Raw genomic sequence first — 21019 nt, forward strand, 5'->3', positions numbered from 1 at the left:
ACAGCTTTTACTAAGACCAATTGCTGTCCGTTAAGAAACTTCAAGCCGCATGCACATACCGCTGTATTTAAAATGGATAGCAAACAAGGAGCCACTGTACAGCACAGGGAGCTCTGCTCAGTGTTGTGTGGTGGCCTGGATGGGAGGGCAGTTTGGAGGAAAATGGTAGATGTATATGTGTGGCCGAGTCCCTTTGCCATTCACCTGAAAGTTTCACAACATTGTTTGTTATTTCCCAATTGGGCTTCCCTTGTGGCTCAGATGGTAAAGAATCTGTGAATGTGCCTGCGATGCAGGAGACCTGGGTTTGTTCCCCGTGTTGGGAAGATCCCCTGGAGGATGCAGTGGTTCTCCACTCCAGTATTGCCTGGAGAATCCCATGGACAGAGGAGTCTGGCAGACTACAGTCCGTGGGGTCGCAAAAGAGTCAGATGCAACTGAGTGACAAAGAGTACACACTTACGTAAAGTGGAAGTCGCACAGTAGTGTCTGACTGTGCGACCCCATGGACTGTAGCCTGCCAGGCTCCTCTATCCATGGAGTTCTCCAGGCAAGAGTTCTGGAGTGGGTAGCCTATCTGTCCCTTCTCCAGGGGATCTTTCCGACCCAGGAATCGAACTAGGGTCTCCTGTATTGCAAGTGGATTCTTTACCAGCTTAGCTACCAGAGAAGCCTTATACACACTCAAACCCCAATACAAAATAAAAAGTTTTTTAAAAAAGAAAACAGAAACCCTCAGTCAGTTACTGGTTGCTTGTTTATTGAAGCAGGTTAACCAGCAAAATGGTGATTAGCAATCTGAAAAGTGAAAGTAAAATTGCTCAGTCGTGTCCAACTCTTTGTGACCCCATGGACTGTAGCCTACCAGGCATCTCCATCCATGGGATTTTCCAGGCAAGAGTACTGGAGTGGGTTGCCTTTTCCTTCTCCAGGGGATCTTCCTGACCCAGGGATCGAACCCAGGTCTCCCACATTGCAGGCAGACGCTTTGCCCTCTGAGCCACCAAGTTGTGAGTTTTTGCGGTAAAGTTGCTGTTGTCAGCTGCCACGGGTATAGACAGTTAGGTAATCACGCCCCCAGGTGGTTTTTTATTGTTGAATCTGGCCCCTGCAAGTGCACATTTGGCAGCTGAAAAATGCAGCTGGGACAGAGGGAGTCTGAGCACACCATCCATCATTCCTTCCTGCTCTTCTTGAGGTCACGTGGCCTCAGTATAACGTCCAGGGAGAGCAAAAGGCCTTCAGTGCTCAACCAAGCCACCAGTTGCTGACCCCTAAGTGATTATTATTTGTTTATGCTTAATTTCAGTTTGAAGGTTGAACTGACTTTTCTTCCCTAGTTGCAAACTGGTCAGTTGACCACATTAATTTCAGAGATACAATAGCCCAAAGAAATAGTGCCGACCAACTGCTTCCTTGATAACCATGTACTTCTGAAACCAAGCATTTGTGTCCATGAACAATAAAGAAAGTCCAGGTCTTGAGTTGATGACCTGGTTTCTATTGTTACTCTCCTTTCAAGGGCCTCTCCTCCTTGGAGTTATTTTAAAACATCTCATAGAAATAGCTTCAGTTTCCCATGTGAATTGGAGGGCTATTTTGAAAGGACAATATTTTTTGTTAAAAACAGAAGAACAATAAAAGCATAAAATATGTTTCTGGGATCAGAATTTTATTTAGAGAAAAACTATCCTGTCTCTATTATAACATGCAAAACTTTTTTCCAGTCTTACTATAATAAGGCTGATAAGCAGGAATAGATCCTATTGTGAACTATATTCTTAATGCCATTTACTGTTTTTGAATGATTAGAGTAGGCAAATAATCCTTGATCAGGTAGATGTCTTTTGCTACCAATTTAAATTAACCAAAAGGATTGTCTTGTTATTAAGGAATCAAGTATTTATAAATTTGATGGTGAGACATTTGATGGTGGCAAAATGTTTGTTTCTTTAAATATGTTAAATATATACTTCATAATCTTATTTAAATATTTTTTTACTCAGCAAATCCTTTTTCTTAGATAATGCAAAAGTAAATTTTATATAAGTCCACATCTACATTCTGAACAAATGGAATTTGAAATGAAGAATTACACCTGTTTGTGTGGAGACATACATATTTTGAGAAGTAATCAGAGTGATCTGTCAGCCATCATATCCTTCCTTGTATCTCTGTTTGCTTGCTGACTTTTTTTTTTAATTGTATAAACCAGGCTTTACTACCCCAGGTACTAATATAATACTTGGTTTTATAAGTAGTGAAATAATAGTGATGATGGCATTCTGTTGTTATTTGTTTCCTTGCTTATCTTGTTTCTATTTTTAGCTCAGGAAAAGGTACTCTAAATACAAAGATTTGACAATCCTCTATTCTTGCCTAACTTCCTGGAGCAGAACTCTTTTAACATTCTGCATTTCTCTCTCATACAGTCTTTCACACAGAAGTTGTGTCCTACTTACTTTAAGCAGGTCAATTGATAAATGTGTTGTATTTTAGATTACAGGAAGTTAGGGTCTCTCTGAGCTCACATTCCTTTCTTACTGTCCTTTAAACTGCTTTTGAGATGATGTTAACATTTTACATATCTCAACCTAAGACTAAGGAGTTTCCCAGGTGGCTCGGTGGTAAAGAATCTGCCTGCCAATGCAGGAAGATGCAGGAGACTTGGGTTCAATCCCTGATCTGGGAAGATCCCTCGGAGGAGGAAATGACAGCCCACTCCAGCATTCTTACTTGGAGCATCCCTTGGATGGAGGAGCCTAGAAAGCTATAGTTCATAGGGTCGCAAAGAGTGGGACACAACTAAGCAACTGACTACGCACACATGTTTAAGACTAAATCTCCTTTATTTTAGATTCCTGGAATCCTCTATGGCCCTAATATTAAGCAACAACATGTTGTCCAGTGAAGATTTACTTCATTTTTCAAGGTTCCTGATATTAATTCTATAGATAATCAGCATACTTAAAACATGTGAATCAGTCCACCGATACTGTCTGGGTATTGTTCTTCATCCCCAGAGTGATACTAAGTGCACAAAAGCAATACCATATAAGAATAGGAAACTCTTTACCTTGTAGTTACTTAAAGACAAGTTTAATTCATGAGTCAGTTAGAAAGCCATAAATCATAGTAATTCTCTATAGCATTGAATTTAAAACTAACAGAGCACTTAGTCAGATTTGAAATCATTATCTGAATAAAGGTGAGGAAGAGGAGATAATCGTGAGTAGAAGACGTCAGGTAAGCACAATGTGCAGATTCATGGAGGCAAGAGAAGTATTGAAAGCATGGAGGAGAATCAGTAAGGCCTTTTAGACTGGATGCTTAAGCAGGAAAAGCCAGTAAAGAGGTTGTTCACTTTGGAAACAACTGAAGGGATCGGTGAGAAATTCAGTTAGGTAAGAAGGGACCAGGTCGTGCAGGCCCAGGAAAGCTGTTGTCACTTCTGTGCCCATTGTTGCACCAAAGCAGTGTCCATTTGGATTTTTCCATCAGGCCACGAGAGGAGTGATAAAAGTGGTGGTAATGGTGGTGGCGATGGTGGTATTTGTAATGGTCAACAGTGTTGAGTTCATATTGTATGCTAGTCTCTCGTATTTTTTGTGGATCATTGTACTTGAAGACATTATTATTATCTATTTTATAGCCAAGAAAAGAAGGCTTAATAGAGATTCTTTACTTACCCCAAACCAAGAACTAGTATGTTATAGAGCCCAACTTTGAACCCAGGTAATTTTACACCAAAGTCCACATTCTTTAGCATTTCTCAGTGTCACTTTGGTGTAATAAATATTAGAGAACAGCGGTTCAGAGGCATGATCATACATTTTTAAAAGGGACGTTGATAGTTGAAGTCCATCCAAAGGAGGACTAGTGGGATGATAAAGAATCCTTGAATCCCTGTGAACTGAAAAGAGACATCAAGAAGAAAATCTGGTTTGTGAGACAAAGTGATGAAGTTGGCCGTTTATCTCCCTTTATTCTTCTCTTCAGTCTTGATGGGCTGAGTTCCCTCACCATTATATATTCTAGAGATTGAGGAATTAGGGAGAAATGTTTAAGTGAATTGCAGGATTATTTGATGGGACTAGTTTTGCCAGTGACAGAGGAGTTCTTAAGAGTTGCCATTCATTCATCTTTTTTGAATGCGTCGTCATTTGCTTTTATATGGCACCAAAGCAATTCTTGAAGATTGAGTACACAGAAAACACAATCAGGGTACCTATAAATTTCTGCAGCTGATTCTGAGTCACACACATGGGGTCCTTTGCAGACTTCATGAAGCAGATGAGGAGAGGTTGGTGTCTGGATAGCATTGGAGTTAGTCCTGTTTTTGGTCAGCATCTAAACAACAAACATGCAGTGTTCCTTCTTTTCTAGAATACTAAACTATTCTAAGATATGCCAAAAACCCCCTTTCAGTAAAGGAAGATATCTGATCTAATTTGGATTCTACTGTCAGAAGTGTTAAAATGTCTAAAGGCTTTTATCTTAGAGGATAAAAAAGGAAGTTCTGCCCCAGTCTGTACAAAATATTGTAGGGCAATAAAAAGAGAGAGAAAAAAACAGGCAAATTTGGGAGAAGGCAGTATGATTTGTGGACATTTTGTCTCTAAGAAATAAAAGAAGAATTAGGAAGACAGATTCAATGGCCAGACATAGAAAAGATCAGAATGACATTAGTGGATATCAGAAGGAGGGACTTCTAGTGTCTGGACTTGGACACTGTGGTCAGTTTGGCATAATATCTGATGAAGGCTATGTTAGATCATTCCTTAAGGCCCACCCACTATCACCAAATAAGACTGAATCAACTTTAGCAGCTCAGGCCAAGGAAATCTATCTTCTTCAGTCTAATAGATCTACCTCCAAAGGCACTGACTACATTGCCCCACTTCCTATTTTCAGATCTGAAGGCCTCAGCCTAAGGTGATGGGTGTGCTTGTAAACTTCTGACTGCTGACCATCCCTCTTAGTGTAGATAAAGGAGGTTATTCAGTGTGAATGTATGGTAAAAAGTAGATGGTCACCTCCTTGTAGACATCATCCTAAGTAGGGGGTGAATAGCTGTTAAATGGGAGCTTTGTCATGAATAAGGAGATATTCTTAGTTGAGCTGTGCCTTTGAAATCTCTTTTTTACCCTCTGAAAACCCACTGGATTATAAAATCAGTAAAGGCAGAGACTGTGACTTTTTGGTCACCAACTTGCTCTGTCCCCACATCTCAACATTGTAGAATCTCAGCAAATTTTTGTTGAATGTTCTTTCTTTTAATATCCCTGTAATTCTTTAATGTTTTCCAAGGCTGTCTAGGGGGAAAAGTAAATTTTGAAGCTTAGTCTCTGAAAGTCAAGTGGAGCTGACAAAAGTTTGTTTTGCATTTTACTTGCCTCATTTTAGTAAACTTCCTACCTTGAAGAAAATTACATACATTTAGACTGATTAATATACAAATCTTCAGTGCTTTTAATTCTCAGAATTAGAAATACTTCTCATTGAAATATTCAGCTCTCAGCATAACTCATTTTAATTATTTTCCAGTCCAGTTTATGCCAAAAGATGCACTTGAGTTCTGACAGTGTCTCTGTACTCTAATTAAACTCTTTAAAATTTGCATTTCTCTTTATCAATCTTCATTTATCCATAAAAGCCAAATTTGACCTAGATATGCAGTAATAGATAACAGCACATTGAGTTTCTAATCCGTGTTCTCCCAGTGAATATTGCTTTATCACCTCTCCTTTTGTAGTATTTAAAGTTTCATAAACCTATCACAGCAGTGAAAGCAACAGCCTAGTGCTGGTTGTGTTCACCATGACTGTCACATGGGCTTGATTATACATTCAGTACATTTGTGCAGGGATGTTTCTCCAGGATTTCCTGAAAGGATGATGCAGTTGAGGTCATGAGAGGTAAAGAGATGTTTCCAAGACCCCATACTTAATTTAGGGCAGAATAAAGACCCAAGCCTCCCACCTGACTAGTAGTGGTATGTTTTTTATCTTTGCTTCTTTGCATGTTTGTTGTTTACTGAAGAAGGAGTACATAAGGATATATAAAAAGACTTTCTTTTATCATGTTTCTGGGGTCATATTGCACTATGGTAGAAAAGTTCAATGTACTCTCCAGGTGGCAGGACAATGGGTCTCTGAATGTGATAGATTGTGTGCCATGTTGAATAAGAGTTGGCGGCTTATGGTCAGGTTCAGTTCAGTTCAGTCACTCAGTCATGTCCGACTCTTTGCGACCCCATGAACCGCAGCACTCCAGGCCTCCCTGTCCATCACCAACTGCCGGAGTCTACCCAGACCCATGTCCATTGAGTCAGTGATGTCATCCAACCATCTCATCCTCTGTCGTCCCCTTCTCCTCCTTCCCTCAATCTTTCCCAGCATCAAGGTATTTTCCAATGAGTCAGCTCTTCACATCAGGTGGCCAAAGTATTGAAGTTTCAACTTCAACATCAGACCTTCCAGTGAACACCCAGGACTGATCTCCTTTAGGATGGACTGGTTGGATCTCCTTGCAGTCCAATGGACTCTCAAGAGTCTTCTCCAACACCACAGTTCAAAAGCATCAATTCTTCGGCACTCAGCTTTAAGAAATGTATTATTCAGTATGAATGGAGCACTAAATGAATTTATGTGAATTATTCCATGTCTGAGAAGGAACCGTTAGGTACTTGTTCTGAATAAAGTTCTTTAAGGGAAGGAAATTGCAGATGTACAGTTTTTCCACCCCTTCTCAAAACCGTTGGCTTTGTCTGGGCAGCTAGCATGATGATTGCCCTCAAAATGAGATTACCATAGCACTTTCTAGGTATTCCAGATCTTTAATTATTTCTAATGCCAGTGCCAAATGAAACATTTATGGAAAAGCTTACAATTAAGCCAAATAGGTTGAAAATTTGTGCTTACTTTGTAAAACGTCAAACATTAAATAGAAATACTATTTTTTTTCTTTCTGGAGACAGGAATTCTCTTTGCCTAATTTTTCATGAGTCATCTTTTCTTTACTCATCTTTCTTATCCTTTGAAATTTCCTCTTCAGAGAATAAAAAAAGCTTTCTTCATCATTTTTCTCTTCAGTTCACAAGAGCTCCACTTTTAGGTGGGAGAAATAATGTTAGTTTTTCCACAGGGATTGATTATAAATTCCTTCTCCATGTTGAATTACACTGGCCTCTAGTGGTTACCTGTCACAATTATGTTTCATATTGCTCTTGCTTTAACTTATTGTAACACTATACCATATATTGTAATAATTTCTTAGAATCTATTACAGCAGCACAGTCAGATTTGTCAGGGGTTTGAAGTAGATTTCATCATGAAATTGATTGAACTTTATGTACCGTGTGTATCTGTGAAGACAGCCATTTGGAACTACAGCAAAAAACTCCTATTCTCACACCTGCCTGTTCTCACACACAGGAACTGGAATTCCTGTTCTCACACCTGCCTGGCAGACATTATGGTCGTCCCAGCTTGCTGATAATAACTTTGGAGAACTAGATGACATGGTGTGAAAGGACACCTTGCAGATCACACTGTGAGGCTGAAGTGTCAGCTTACTGTGGGCACACAAGAAATGGGAGATGACCTTAACTAGTCTTGAGCTACTTGGAAGGTTGTCTCAGAGTTTCGGGACTGAAAACTTGGATGTGATTTTTTTTGTTTCAAGGTAATCTTAAAAATAAAAAGAAATTTTAAAAGAGGTACTTCAAGGCATTAGGAAGAAAAAAAAAACAAAAACGTGCCTGTCCATCCAAGGAGCTCCTTCCACTTGGATACAACATTAATAGCTGTTAACCAGATTTAAGACTACCCTTTGGATCTAGCACATAAAAATAACACATTCAAGAAATAAATGCGCTGAGGGACTGTGTGAGATGAGTGAGGTGGGCTTTCACAAACAAAGTGACTTTTGTTCAGATGTTTCAGAGAATAAAGTGTAGTTACAGGTCTAGGGTAGAGAAAAGCAAGCGCTAACTATCAGGAATGCAAATGATTATCTAAATTGTGTGAATTCGGGTAATAAGTGTGCATGTCTGGCCTTTCCAGGTGCTGTTCACTTCCTAAAAAGCTACATGGATCTTGTGTGATTTGAGAACTACTATTCCTTCCCTATATATTTTTTCTGTTTTGTAAAGCTATCCTATACCTACTCCCTTGGGGTGCATTTTATTGTTGACTATTAATTCCTCAGTGGCGCAGTTTATTTACTTGATAAAAAAAAGAATAAAGTAACTTTTGAGATAAATATGAAGCCACTACTTGCAACTGGGTCATTGGAGTTTTGTGGAAGCTAAGCATTATCTTTTGGCTAAGGCTACAGACCTACATTTTTACTTTTTAACCATCTTTTCCGGGTTGTCTCCCTGCCACTTGTGTTCCTTTAGACAGACTGGGAGGCCGCACGGGGATTCAGACTTACTGAACCTGTCTTTCATTATGCTGAAAATAAGATTTGCTAGTCACCTTCTAGACGTGTCTTCCTTAGTTTTTGTTTGCAGCTAATAAACCAGATGAAGCCATTTCAGTGCTGCGAAGTTCATTTTCACCTGCAGGCTATCATTTGTCATTTATAATGGACGGGGCCCAAGATAACAAAGCTTTTGGCTTGTTTTTCTTTTCCTGCCTTTACCTTGAGTGTAGATTCAGACAGTTAACGAGCAGTAATTTCAGATTTTTAGACGTTAGCTCTCTCTCAGGAAGAGCAAGAGAAAAAACTGTTTGAAAATATTCATTAAATGGCTTAAAGTGAGAGTGTTCCGATATTTTTCTATTATTTTATTGTTTAAGTCATGTCCCTGGAAGATGTTACAGAGGAAAACTATACAAAAATTAAGCTTCCAGTTTTAGAAGTTTCAGCCTCAAAAGGATTTTCTCAAATGCAAGCTGAATTGGTCAAAATAAGATGTTCTTATAAGTCTTGCTAGGAATTGACGACTCACTCACCTCAGTGTATAGAGGACAGTTTATTTACAGAGACATAGAGAAAGAGAGTGTGGATAGAGGGTACGAAAACCATAAGAGAGAGTATAAAACCTGGGGCAAGTCTGAGATGAAGACTTTTCTTGACATGATCAGAGACCTTATGTGGAGGGACCCAGCCACTCAAGACAACCTCTCTTGGAGGGGCCTGAATGAGTAGAAACACCTCCACTACCCTCTCCTCCTGCCAAGACTTCCCAGTGTCAGCAGAGAAAAGAGCCCATTGATTTAGCCCCTGGAGTCAGCCTTCTAGGACCCAGAGGAGCAGGGTGAGAGTGCAGATTTACAGCCTGGATACATCCCAAGGGACATCCTTTGACTGTTGAGTATGTGCTTCAGGTAGAATATTCTGAATCCTTTTGTCAACAACTGGAGAAATCCACTGAGGTCTGCAAAAGGTTAACCAGAGATGGGAGAGGATGTGGCAAATCAGTGATTTAGACATTGAGATGCAAAGAGTTTGGTTAAATTTCTTTCTTTTCAGGCTGTGGGGAGTGCTTTGCCAATGTATTGTCTAATTTGCTCCAGACATGGTATTCTGACATTTGCTGAACAGCTAAATAAACAAATCAAGCTTCCACACAGCAGATTACAGTGAGGTCAGACTGTGATATCAGCAATTTTAAAATATGGTCTACAGCAGAGCATATTTTTTGATGACAGTGACAGCTGATGCTGCTAGTTGACATAGATTGAATTCTATAGATTTTCCTCTTTTCCTGAGTTTAAATATTACTAGCCACCTGTCCTACCCAGACATTTCAGAAGAGCCCTATTTCAAATGGGATATTGGTTTTTGATAATTACACATGTTTTCATTGGTACCTTTTTTGGAGTTTTGTTGACTTATGTGTTTTGCCTGAATTAACTGACCTGAAATTAAAGTTTTGATGCCAAAGAATATTATCTTCAGTGACAGTTTTGGAGATTAAGATTGTGGGTGTAAGATTTGGTGTTGGAGGTCATTTTACTGGATGAATAAAGGGTGGGATTTTAGAAAATGAATTGGAAACTTGTTCTTACAAAGAAACTTGGCAGTAAACTGATTTTCACAAATATACTGATGAGATCTGTTATAAAAATAAACATATGAATATGTTTTTAAAATTATATTATTTAAAACAATTTAAACATGAATTTTAGTGTATAATAAATAGCTGGTCACTTTTTGAGCTCTTAACTGGAAACTTATGTTACTACTTTTCCTAGTCACATATTTTTCCATTAGGGGTTTTTAATAAGAATGTTTGTCAGCTCTTTGTTTTTCCAGAAAACTAAATGATCAAGTAGGTTTGAACAGATGTATGAGGCATCACAGAATCATTATATGCCACCTTCATCTTACATAGACTTGTTATTTACAGAAACAGTGGGTTTTGCTATTAACTAAATTTATCTTCATTTCTCTGTGGTGTGAAGTGCCAATCTGTGTGGTCCTAAGTTTTGGCTCTGTCTGCCTAGCTAACTTTTTTTTTTTTTTTTTAATTGATGTCAGTCGTGAATAAAAGCAAAGAAATCACCCATAGAAGCATTTTTTTCCCTTTTCTGTAGGAATAGTTACCCTGTGGAGATAATTATGTTGCAACAATAGATGGAGAGACATCCTGTTTATAGATTAATAAATGAGTCCTTCACCAAGTTGCCAATTTTATGTGTGTTCTCTATATTAACTCTCCAATTAATGATGATGGAGTATACATATTCACATTTATCAATATGACATAAGTTTGAGATGATTGGCGAAAAACTGCTCAGAAAGAATGTGCCAATAAATATTCTTAATCTGCATCAATGCAGCTTCCATTACAAATAAAATATAGATATTGCATTATGAGCAGTGAGCATCCTGCCTCGAAAGCAATTATCTGTTAAGCTGGGAAGGCAGTTTTGTAATCAAAATATTTCTTAACAGTCAATTTTAATAGTGTATTTCTTAAGTGAGCTCACTCTTTCTCTTTCCTTAAGTCTTTTGAAGCTTCATGGAAGAATCATAGGACCAAAATCTCCTTGCTCTGTTTTTTTTTTTTTTTTTTCCTCTTCTTTTTCTTTTTGTTTCAAATGGCTCTGTGGCCAAATTACACATCATAGTAGTTTTTGCAAGAGCTATTTTAAATGCAGGACTCTGAAAAAGAACCTTACATTTGCCATTCTAAATGTTCAAGTGGTTTTTGTAATCCTGGCGATGGTTCTGATTTTCAACTCAAAAGTGTTTGTAAAATGTCTCTGTAAAAGATAAAAAATGTCTGTGCTATTCCATCAAATCTCTGTGTTCTTCAGTCCTTTTAACTTGTCTCCTGTGCCTGCTTATAATGCCAACCAGTATTTCCATCTTTAGATTTTTCCTTCTCCTGAAAATCCTGTTAATAGTTGACTTCACCACCACCACTATGTTAACTGGCAACTGGGGAAGCATTTGTGTCCCACCTTGGACTGGCCAAAGTAATCATGGTTGCTGTTCTTAATTATAAAAGCCTTCCAGTTTTGCAGATTCATTCAAGTATGATCTAAATAGTGCAATGATTAGCATCTCTGGGGAGAAGGACCCTAAATTCCTATGCCACCTAACACCTCAATATACCAGCTCCTGAATACTTTCCTTGACAGTTTTCTGGGGATCAAATTACCCTTTGACACTTTTGCAATAAATAACTGAAGTTGGGTATTCTAAGTTAGAACACACATCCTCTGCTAAAACTTTCATAAGAGTGAACCCATACTATTTGACCAGATCATTGTTTTTTCATGAAGCATTACATAGCCTAATGCTTCATAGACCACACTTTAGAGCACTTTGACTTAAAGAAATAGGTACTTGTCCTAGAAGCAAGAATGGCTTTATAGTTAATACGGTTCAGTATGCAGAGTATCTTTTAACTTTTTAAACCAATATTCATAATGGAAGGTGCCTTGGTCCTCTCTAGTGCTGGAAGTCCATATTCAATTTTTTTTAAAAATTAATATATATGAACATGCACAGTTAATGAGATTGTGAGTGATCATGCTGAATCTGAATTGGGTTTTCCGATTGTCTGATTATTTTCTTTGTGTTGAATAAAAGCCATTAAAAGAGAACACTGCTGACAGACTAAATCTTTAAGTGCTAACTGTAAAGTTAGGGAGACATATCTCTAACACACTTATTGTGCCTCTTTCCCCTGCTGCCATAGCAGAAATCTCTCTGAATAGGTCACAGATCTCTCTAAACCAGGACATGGCTGCATCATTAGTCTCAATGCAGCACTTTGAATAGTCGCTCAAACATAGTTACCATACCTCCCACCAGCCATTCCATGGTCTGATATTTAAAATCTGTGTCCACAGTGATATCTCTAATGGCATGATTCTCTATTAGAATATTCTTGGTCATAAAAATAGAAATAATAATATTAGCAAAGGGATAAATTTCAGTACATCAGAAAGGGAAAAAGGTTCACTTACCAGTCTACAGAGAGGAGTCTTGTAGGGATATCTACCCCAGTTAAGGAGGGACTGTGGGTTTTGAACTCACTCTTTAACATCATGACCCCTCTGCAGTCCTAAGTAGGGATTGCAAACCACAAACTCTGGACAACTCTTTCATCAGTAAGCAGGGAACATACTGGATTATGAAGAACCAAAACCACTGGTCCGCAAAACTATAAAAGATATCTTACTCTGATCCATTTTAATTGAGCAGTGAGATTTGAAAGCAAGGAATAGTTGGCCACCAGAATTTAGAACTCAAGACTGTCCTTGAACTTGGAAATAAGATCCAAATAGAACTGGGACTCTTGATTAATCATGAAAGTGACTGGCTATAGAAAGACTGTGAACCATGAACTTTGAAGTAAGACTGACTTGCTCCAAATCCTGACTCCACTGCTCAATAGCTGTGTGCCTTTGGACAACTTATTTAAGCTCCTTGAGTCTCAACTTACATGCCAGGGAAGGTTGTAGGGCATCTTTTTTAGCATCTAGGAAAATTAACATGCAATAAATGCTAAGCCTCTATACCATTTTACTTATCCTAGTGAGGAGGAGCTCACAGGATACACATATGGTGAAGAATTGAGGAAAAAGTAAATGAAACAGGACGATTTAGACACATTTTCCTTCTTTCATCCTGGGTGATCTTAGAGGTCAAGCTTAAGGGAAACTTCGCTTTCCAAGCAAGCATTGCTCATCCATCAGATGTCATTTCCATGCTATCAGTTTTGGGATAATGGATAGATACTCCAAAATTGCGGGGGTGGGGAGGGGGGAGAATGGTCAGATATTTATCTTGATCACTTAAAAATGCTGAAATGATTTTGGGATTAAAGTGTTTACTTTATGTTCTGAGCTCTTCAGGCCGATTGTTTACTCACTAATAGTATTTCTTCCTTAGAAAAAACTAAAAGGGCAGAGTGGGTGGGCATTCTTCAAGAAATACTGTTGATCTCATGTCATGTATAAATTTGGACATCATTTACTTTAACCCAAGGATCCTAGAGCTTGATTTTGTACAAAAGAAAATAATGTCAAACTTCAGGAACAAATCAAAAGTAGAACAACAAGCTGTGGAAGCTCACTCAGATTTCAGCAAAAGGCAGATCTGGTCCCAATTGAACTGATCTGTTGGCTTATTTGTAAGAGTACAACAAGTCCCAGGATTGAATGCCTCACCTGAATCACTTCCCTATTGACTGAATCCATTTAGACTCCTCTCTAATTTAGCAGAGTGTTTTTCTTAAAGCCAGGCATACAAACATCAATTATCCAAGCTGCATCTAATTTCCTTCATCATTTATTTTCCTTTTTTGGCTGCCAATGGATTAGAAGACATGATTAGAATTCAGCAGGAAAATAAAAACAACAAGAAAAAAAAGAGAAAAACAGTTCAAGAAAAACAGATGCTTAAACAAGAGCAACAACATTCAGAATTAAAATAAGTTGTGATTAAAAGAAAGTCCTTATCTTCTCTAATGTAAACACGCTTGCTTGATTTTTATCAGCAGTGCCTGCTGCACTGGGACTGAGTTAGCAGTGTGAACTGGAAGAAGCAGATGGAACCCAGTAGTGGTGCTTACTGTGCTTAATGTATACACTACAGTGTGTTCTAAATGCAGTATAGTCTTTAACTATCTGCAATAATCATTGCAAAATGGATGGCTTATTGCTGAAGTCTTTCTGTTCGCTTCCAGCCAATGTCAGGAAGAGAAAAAGAACAAAGACATTCAGTTCATTTTATGAACTTGTTAAACGTACAAGTTTATTTCAGATGAGTGATATTAATGTTGGAGGGGATATATTTATTTAATTAGCCATTGCTACAGCCTAAGTACATTAACGCTGTTGATGAGAACAAGAAAATGGTCCAACAAAGGAAGAGATCTTAAACTCTGAAAAGTCACTCTCAGAGAAATACAATATGATTTAAAAAAAAAAAAAGAGAGAGGTGGTTGCAGTGAATCTGAGAATAACCATAAATCAAATTGTGTCTGTGTCAAGGGGTGGCAAACTATGACCCATGGGCCAAATCTGGCCTCCCACTTGTTTTTTGTGAATTTAAGTTTTATGGAAACATAGTCTGCTTATTTGTTTATATATTGTCTAGGACTCCTTTAATGCTACAACAGCAGACTTGAGTAACTGAAACAGAGACTGGCCCTCAAAGCCTAAAATATTTACTAACTAGCCCTTATCCCAGGTGTCCTTAGTGTATGTAAAGAATCCACCTGCCAGTGCAGGAGACGCAGATTTGATCCCTGACTTGGGAAGGTTCCCTGGATAAGAAAATGGCAGCCCACTCCAGTATTCTTTCCTGAAATCTCATGGACACAGGAGCCTGGTGGGCTGTAGTCCATGGAGTTGCAAAGAGTCAGACATGACTGAGCACACACACCATACTAGTCCTTACGAGAACAAGTATGCTAACCCCTGGTGTATGTCAGCAGTGCCCCTAAGATCACCCAGCTGTTGCAGACAGCTCTGCATGTGATATGGTGAGAAAGAGCCTCATTGATACTGTGACTCCTTAATAGCTGAGAAATCCTAAACTCTCAACCTCAGTCTATCCATGAAATAGAGGTTCTAAAACCTGTCTTATAAACTTAATGTGAGTGCTCTGTGGATGCTGAATAATGATAGTTCCCTTCCCAACCTCCCTGAAGTCTGAATAGATATATGGAGATGAAAGGCTTTTCAAAACTCATGACATTTGCTCTGTAAGACTCGGATTTGGTTCCTGCTGCTGTAGTCCATCTTGTTTCCCACCACACTTTATGGTTAAAAGAGTGCCTAGCACAGACAGGCTCTCAAGAATATACTTTTCATTCAGCAATCTGTGAATACTTAAATAATCTTAAAAAACAACTGAAGTTTTGATTCTGATGACATACTGGGTGCATAATTTGGTACAAGTCACTTTACCTCTCTGAGCCTCACTTTTCTTATATGTAAAATGTGATAGATAATATTTACCTTACATGTTTATGGCAGAATCAGCTCTGATAGTGAATGAGACAGTACTAAATATAGTATGTATTGTGGGACCTCAATAGGTTTACTGGCTCCGAAAGACATTTGACAGCAGGTGCAGCTCCAGTGATTCTCCAGAACTTTGGTACTCTCAGTTTTCTTATCTGTAAAATGAGGATAAACATTGTATCCATCTCATATACTGCTGGAGAAGGCAGTGGCAACCACTCCACTACTCTTGCCTGGGAAATCCCATGGATGGAGGAGCCTGGTGGGCTACAGTCCATGGGGTTGCAAGGAGTCAGAGACGACTGAGCAACTTCACTTTCACTTTTCATTTTCATGCACTGGAGAAGGAAATGGCAACCCACTCCAGTATTCTTGCCTGGAGAATCCCAGGGACGGAGGAGCCTGGTGGGCTGCCATCTATGGGGTCACACGGAGTCGGACATGACTGACGTGACTTAGCAGCAGCAGCAGCATATACTACTTATGTGTTTAGTGTGTTAATATATGTAAAATAGAATACTGCCTACTGTGACCTGCTAAATACCTAATTGCTGTTTTGGTTGCTAAATCATGTCTAACTCTTTCAAGACCCCCCACCACACTTGTGTGCATGGGGTTTCCCGGGCGAGAATACTGGAGTGGGTTGACATTTCCTTCTCCATGGGATAGTCCCAAGCCAAGGATCAAACCTGCATCTCCTGCATTGGCAGTTGAATTCTTTGCACTGAGCCACCAGGGGAGCCCTTAAACACTTAGTAAACATTAGCTATTGATGTTTTTGAGATGATTATTAATATTTTGATTCTTAAAAATTTTGAACACTTTCCTGGGGAAAGTGTACATTCTAACAAAATTTTATAAATAGTTGCAAAGAGTTCACAATTCCCCTGAAATTTACCCTATGCTGTCAAACCAGTCAATCCTAAAGGAAATCAGTCTGAATTTTCATTGGAAGGACTGATACTGAAGCTGAAACTCCAATACTTTGGCCACCTGATGCGAAGAACTGACTCATTAGAAAAGACCTTTATGCTGGGAAAGATTGAAGGCAAGAGGAGAAGGGGACAACAGAGGATGAGATAGCTGGACTTGACAGACATGAGTTTGAGCAAGCTATGGGATTTGATGATGGACAGGGAAGCCTGGCCTGCTGCAGTGCATGGGGTCGCAAAGAGTCGGACAAGACTGAGAGACTGAACTGAACTGATCTTTATATACTGTACTTTACCTTTTGCTGTTATCTGCCTTTGAAGCCAAATTCTAAAGGATAGGACTTACCTAAACTTATGTCAATTTCTGCGTGTGTGAACTTATCTGACTGAGATTCCCTAGTGTTCATTGTTGTTGAGTCGCCAAGTCGTGTCCCACCATTCTGCAGCACCTTGGACGGTAGCCCACCAGGCTTCTCTGTCTATGGGATTTCCCAGGCAAAAATACTGCACTGGGTTGCCATTTCCTTCTCCAGGGGATCTTCCTGACCCAGGGATTAAACCTGCATCTCCTATGTTGGCAGGCGGGTTCTTCACTGCTGAGCTGCCAGGGAAGTCCCAGTGTTCAATTCTCAAAATGATTACATCCCCCCAAAAGGGTTTTAGTTGTGATTTTTGTTTGTTTCAGGTTGAGAAGAACTTGTTAAATACCAAAGCTGTAGCTTTTCTTCTTTTGAAGTTCATTCTTTACCTTTATTTGTGGACTGAAATCTGCAGCTGGAGTGTATTTTGCAAAACCAAACACACACAAATATTTGAAAAATCTGCATTTGCATTGCCCAGCCACCTGCACAGCAGCCAACAGCTGCTACAGACCCCTCTTTGGGAGTGGCTGTCCGGGGTCCAGGGACCTGTGCAGTGGATCTGACACCATAACCTCCTTGCTAGATGATATTTACTTTTGTGAAACAGTAAATAGCAACCCTTGTAATCCTCACCCGAGAATTTAGAAAAGCCTACTCCTGAAAGCACTTAGGAATGTTTGGGAGAGTTTCGAATTTGTGAATAGGCCCAGTGCCAACTTTTAAAAACATTCCCTTTGCCAGAGGGGAAAAAAGACTATTAAAAGTTTCTACTGGTATTGTCATGGAGCAGCAGTTAGGGGTTATAATAATAAATGAACACGTGAGGCACACATTGCAGATTTGACATGCTTTATAAATGCCAAATAATAATGATGATGTCACAAGGCTTTCATTTTCAAACTGTTTTAATTTCATTCTCAGTTTGAGATTGCAGATTATACTTGTTAATTATAGAAATTAGCCCAAAGTGAAAGCTTAAATCAGATTTCCATTAAAGTGCTTGACTACAGAAAATTAGTTTGTAGGAGGAGACAACCACATCATCTCTGGTGGTGTGGGGTCTTTCCATCACCCTTGTGGTGATTTCATCGTGGTGCCCGTGGTACACCATGTTTCCCAAACAACCCGTGTCCCTGAGCTAAGCGGCCTGCTCACTTCTGTGTCTTGCTGTTCTTCTTGTACAAATCTTAACTGCTTTGTTAGTATCACTCATACTCTTTCTCTCCTTCTTTTTCTCTCACATACACATTCTGTCATGCTCTCTCTGTCACTGGTTGTCTTTCTTAGTGTCTTTCATGCTCTCACATACTTGCTCTCTATTTCTCATCTCACATTTACTCACATACTCACTCTTCTCTCTTTCCCATCACTCCCCTTTTCACCCCAAGGGAGACTTTCAAGGGTTGTCTTCACCCAGCTCTAGGAAAGAAAGGAATAAGCCAAAAGAACCAGGTTCTCATACCTGACCTCTGATACCTTCTACCTCACCTGTGTTTTCTCGGGTTATTTCCCCATTCAGCCTGTAGGTCCTGAGTGAACCAAGTTGGGTAACAGTTCTGCCTTCATCCTGGCGGCCCTCTATCACCTGAGTTCCTGCTCTCTCTTTTTCTTTGTTACCTGGAACATCACGTCTTCCAAAAGGCCCCTCTTGCTACAACAGTCTGCACCACTGGTGGTGCCCTGGTCTTAGCTCCATGAGACTATGGAGCCAGGACTGCAGTTGACAGTTTACTAGTGTGACTTTCAAACTCGTCTTTGAACTCTTTGAGTACAGTGATGACACCTTACTCATCTCCATATCCCAAGGACTTAACTCTGCTGTGTCTAATATAAGGGAGATGACCATTAAGTGTCTATTGAAATTAATTTAATTCATTCCAGTCTTTAAACTATTATTTATTAGGTGATTGCACTATGTCATGGATTGCATTAGCTCCTTATTTAAAAAAAAAAAAACAACTCCTGTCGTAGAGGAGCACAGAGGCAGCCTTCCCTGAGTGTTGTGCCTCGGGCATGGAGATGCGGGGTGAATATACTACACTGGAGAACAGCTGTTCTTCTTTCAGCAACCTAACAAAGCCACCTGTTCCCCCACCTTTTGAAAAGAGGACTTTTCTGAGGGTTCAGTACTGGTTGAAGTGGTTGACTCACTTTTAGATACAAGTTGTTGTATGAAGAGTACCTTTTTTATTTGTCAGATGCTAATTAAACACAATGAGAGACTGACGTGAAAGATTCATAGGAACTTACACTGTATGAGGCAACCAGTGTCACAGCTCATATCTGATACTTACTCCAGGGTATACATCTACTGAGTAGAACTGGATCACAAGGCCAGAGGCATTTTCCTGCCTCTAGTCCCCGACTCCTGCCACTGTGGATGACTTCACGTATGTTCATGGTATGTGGTGTGACTACTCTCTAGAATGATTATACGGTTTTAGATGGATTAAACAGAATAATTCACCATAACTTGATGACACAGAAAAGCTTCACTTGAGAATTTGTTGACATCTGAACTCATCCTTAAAGAATGTACAAGTTGAACCATGGCAGAGATGTACATGGGCCAGTGTGTGCTTTACTAGAAAGCTTAGTTCTTCTACAGAAACTGAGCAAGCCTCAGCTGTTCCTGAGTTTCTCTCTTGGACCCTGTAGAGTCATTATTGCTCTTAAGTGTATTTTTCTTCCATTTTTCTGGCAAACTTCTTTCCATCCCACAGCTATTTGGGAACTACTGCTGTACCAAGCCTCAATAGTAACAGCATTTAATAGTCATCATTAGAAAGCAAACTTCTGCTTACCAATTGGCCTGCTGTGAATAGTAATGGAAGATTTCTTTTTTGGGAGTAGCCCCAATCTCTTAATTGGTTTGAAAAATATTGCTCATTTATTTTATTCTTAAAACATTACCTTTTTGCTGAACTTTAATAAGTTCATTTTCTATTACATTCAAATTCAACATAGCTGCAGTCTGCTGAAAGGTTTCCTCCTTATACATGTTATCTAGGTAACCTGTCCACTTTCACCATTGCTTATGTCAGTAAATGCATGTATAATTATCCATAAAGTACCTTGCTCCATGTCTGACTCATTGCAACCCTATAGGCTATAGCCCGCCAGGCTCCTCTGTCCATGGGATTCTCCGGGCAGGAATAGTGGAGTGGGTTGCCGTGCCCTCCTTCAGGGGATCTTCCCGACCCAGGGATTGAACCTGGGTCTTCTGTGTTTCTAGTACCACAGGTGGATTTTTTAACCACTGAGCCACCAGGGAAGCCCCATAAAGTTCGTTATAGGCATGTAATAAGCATGTCATGTGTCTTATCTCATTTAGGCCTTTCAATAACTTTATGGACTAGGTACTATTATTCCCATTTCATAGGTGAGAAAGCTGTATTCAAGATAGTCTTTGTCCCTTGCCCAAGATTCTAGCTCTAGGAGCTGGCATGGATGAAGTATCCGCAGGCCATCTAGAAGCTGACTTGGAGCCTCACCTCTGCTGCTTGTTAGCTGTATAACATTGGGACACATAGTGTGGGTTTTCTGAATGGCTTTATCAGGTATAGAGGGTTAATCATCACTGTACTTACTGTACATACTGCAAGTATCAAAATTAAAAATGAGAGTTCATGTAATGGCACTTTTAAAGCAGTTAAGTGCTGAACAAATGTAAGGTGTTCTTTTCTCATATGTTTTGTGTAGTTAATTTAGCATATTGGAATAAATGGAATTTAAAAATGGCATGCAGCACACACATATATGCTTTGCAATTAGTGTGACAGAATTTAATTGTCATTCCGTTGTTGGAATTTTGATGCCTCTAGCTTGATGAATAGCCATTATCTGTGGGTGTTATCAATTAATCTAGATAATGAATTCTCTTCATTATCTCGTTCTTCATGTTAATTATACAGGATTTTCTTAAACCTATTTATCAAGTCAGGGCAAGTACAGTTTTTTTTTTGGGGGGGGCGCCCATGTGCCTTTGAATATGGAATATGTACAAACAGGTTAATGTGATGGGTTTAAATTTACATTTCAGAAAAATACTAGTCAGTAGCATGACTTTTCTTATATCCTCACTTGTAGTGTAAACTTGTATCTCTTTATTGGGAGGGTCTTTTTTAATTAAAAGATCATTATCTAAGATGATTAAGCTACCTCTGAATTTTAAGTATTAATATATACCTCTGGCATATCAAAGAAGTATTAAGGAGGCATAGAAAAATTTGAATTTTTACCTATTAAAATAAAACAAATAATGTCACTAGTTTTGAAA

The 21019-nt window shown here is 39.1% G+C and overlaps 1 protein-coding gene and 1 long non-coding RNA gene across 10 annotated transcripts in view; both read left to right on the forward strand.

Annotated features, from left to right (window-relative positions):
* The window catches only part of LOC145520941 (uncharacterized), a 49826-nt gene extending 41578 nt beyond the window's left edge, over positions 1-8248 (forward strand). Inside the window, exon 2 of the long non-coding RNA XR_014064936.1 lies at positions 6399-8248. This is a non-coding gene — a long non-coding RNA (uncharacterized LOC145520941). The remainder of the gene's footprint in view (positions 1-6398) is intronic.
* The window catches only part of SUCLG2 (succinate-CoA ligase GDP-forming subunit beta), a 626520-nt gene that overhangs the window by 227990 nt on the left and 377511 nt on the right, over positions 1-21019 (forward strand). The window lies entirely within an intron of this gene.

This window comes from Giraffa tippelskirchi, chromosome 9 (genome assembly GCF_054371585.1).
Source record: "Giraffa tippelskirchi isolate mGirTip1 chromosome 9, T2T-mGirTip1v1.2.pri, whole genome shotgun sequence".
Classification (NCBI taxonomy): Eukaryota; Metazoa; Chordata; class Mammalia; order Artiodactyla; family Giraffidae; genus Giraffa; species Giraffa tippelskirchi.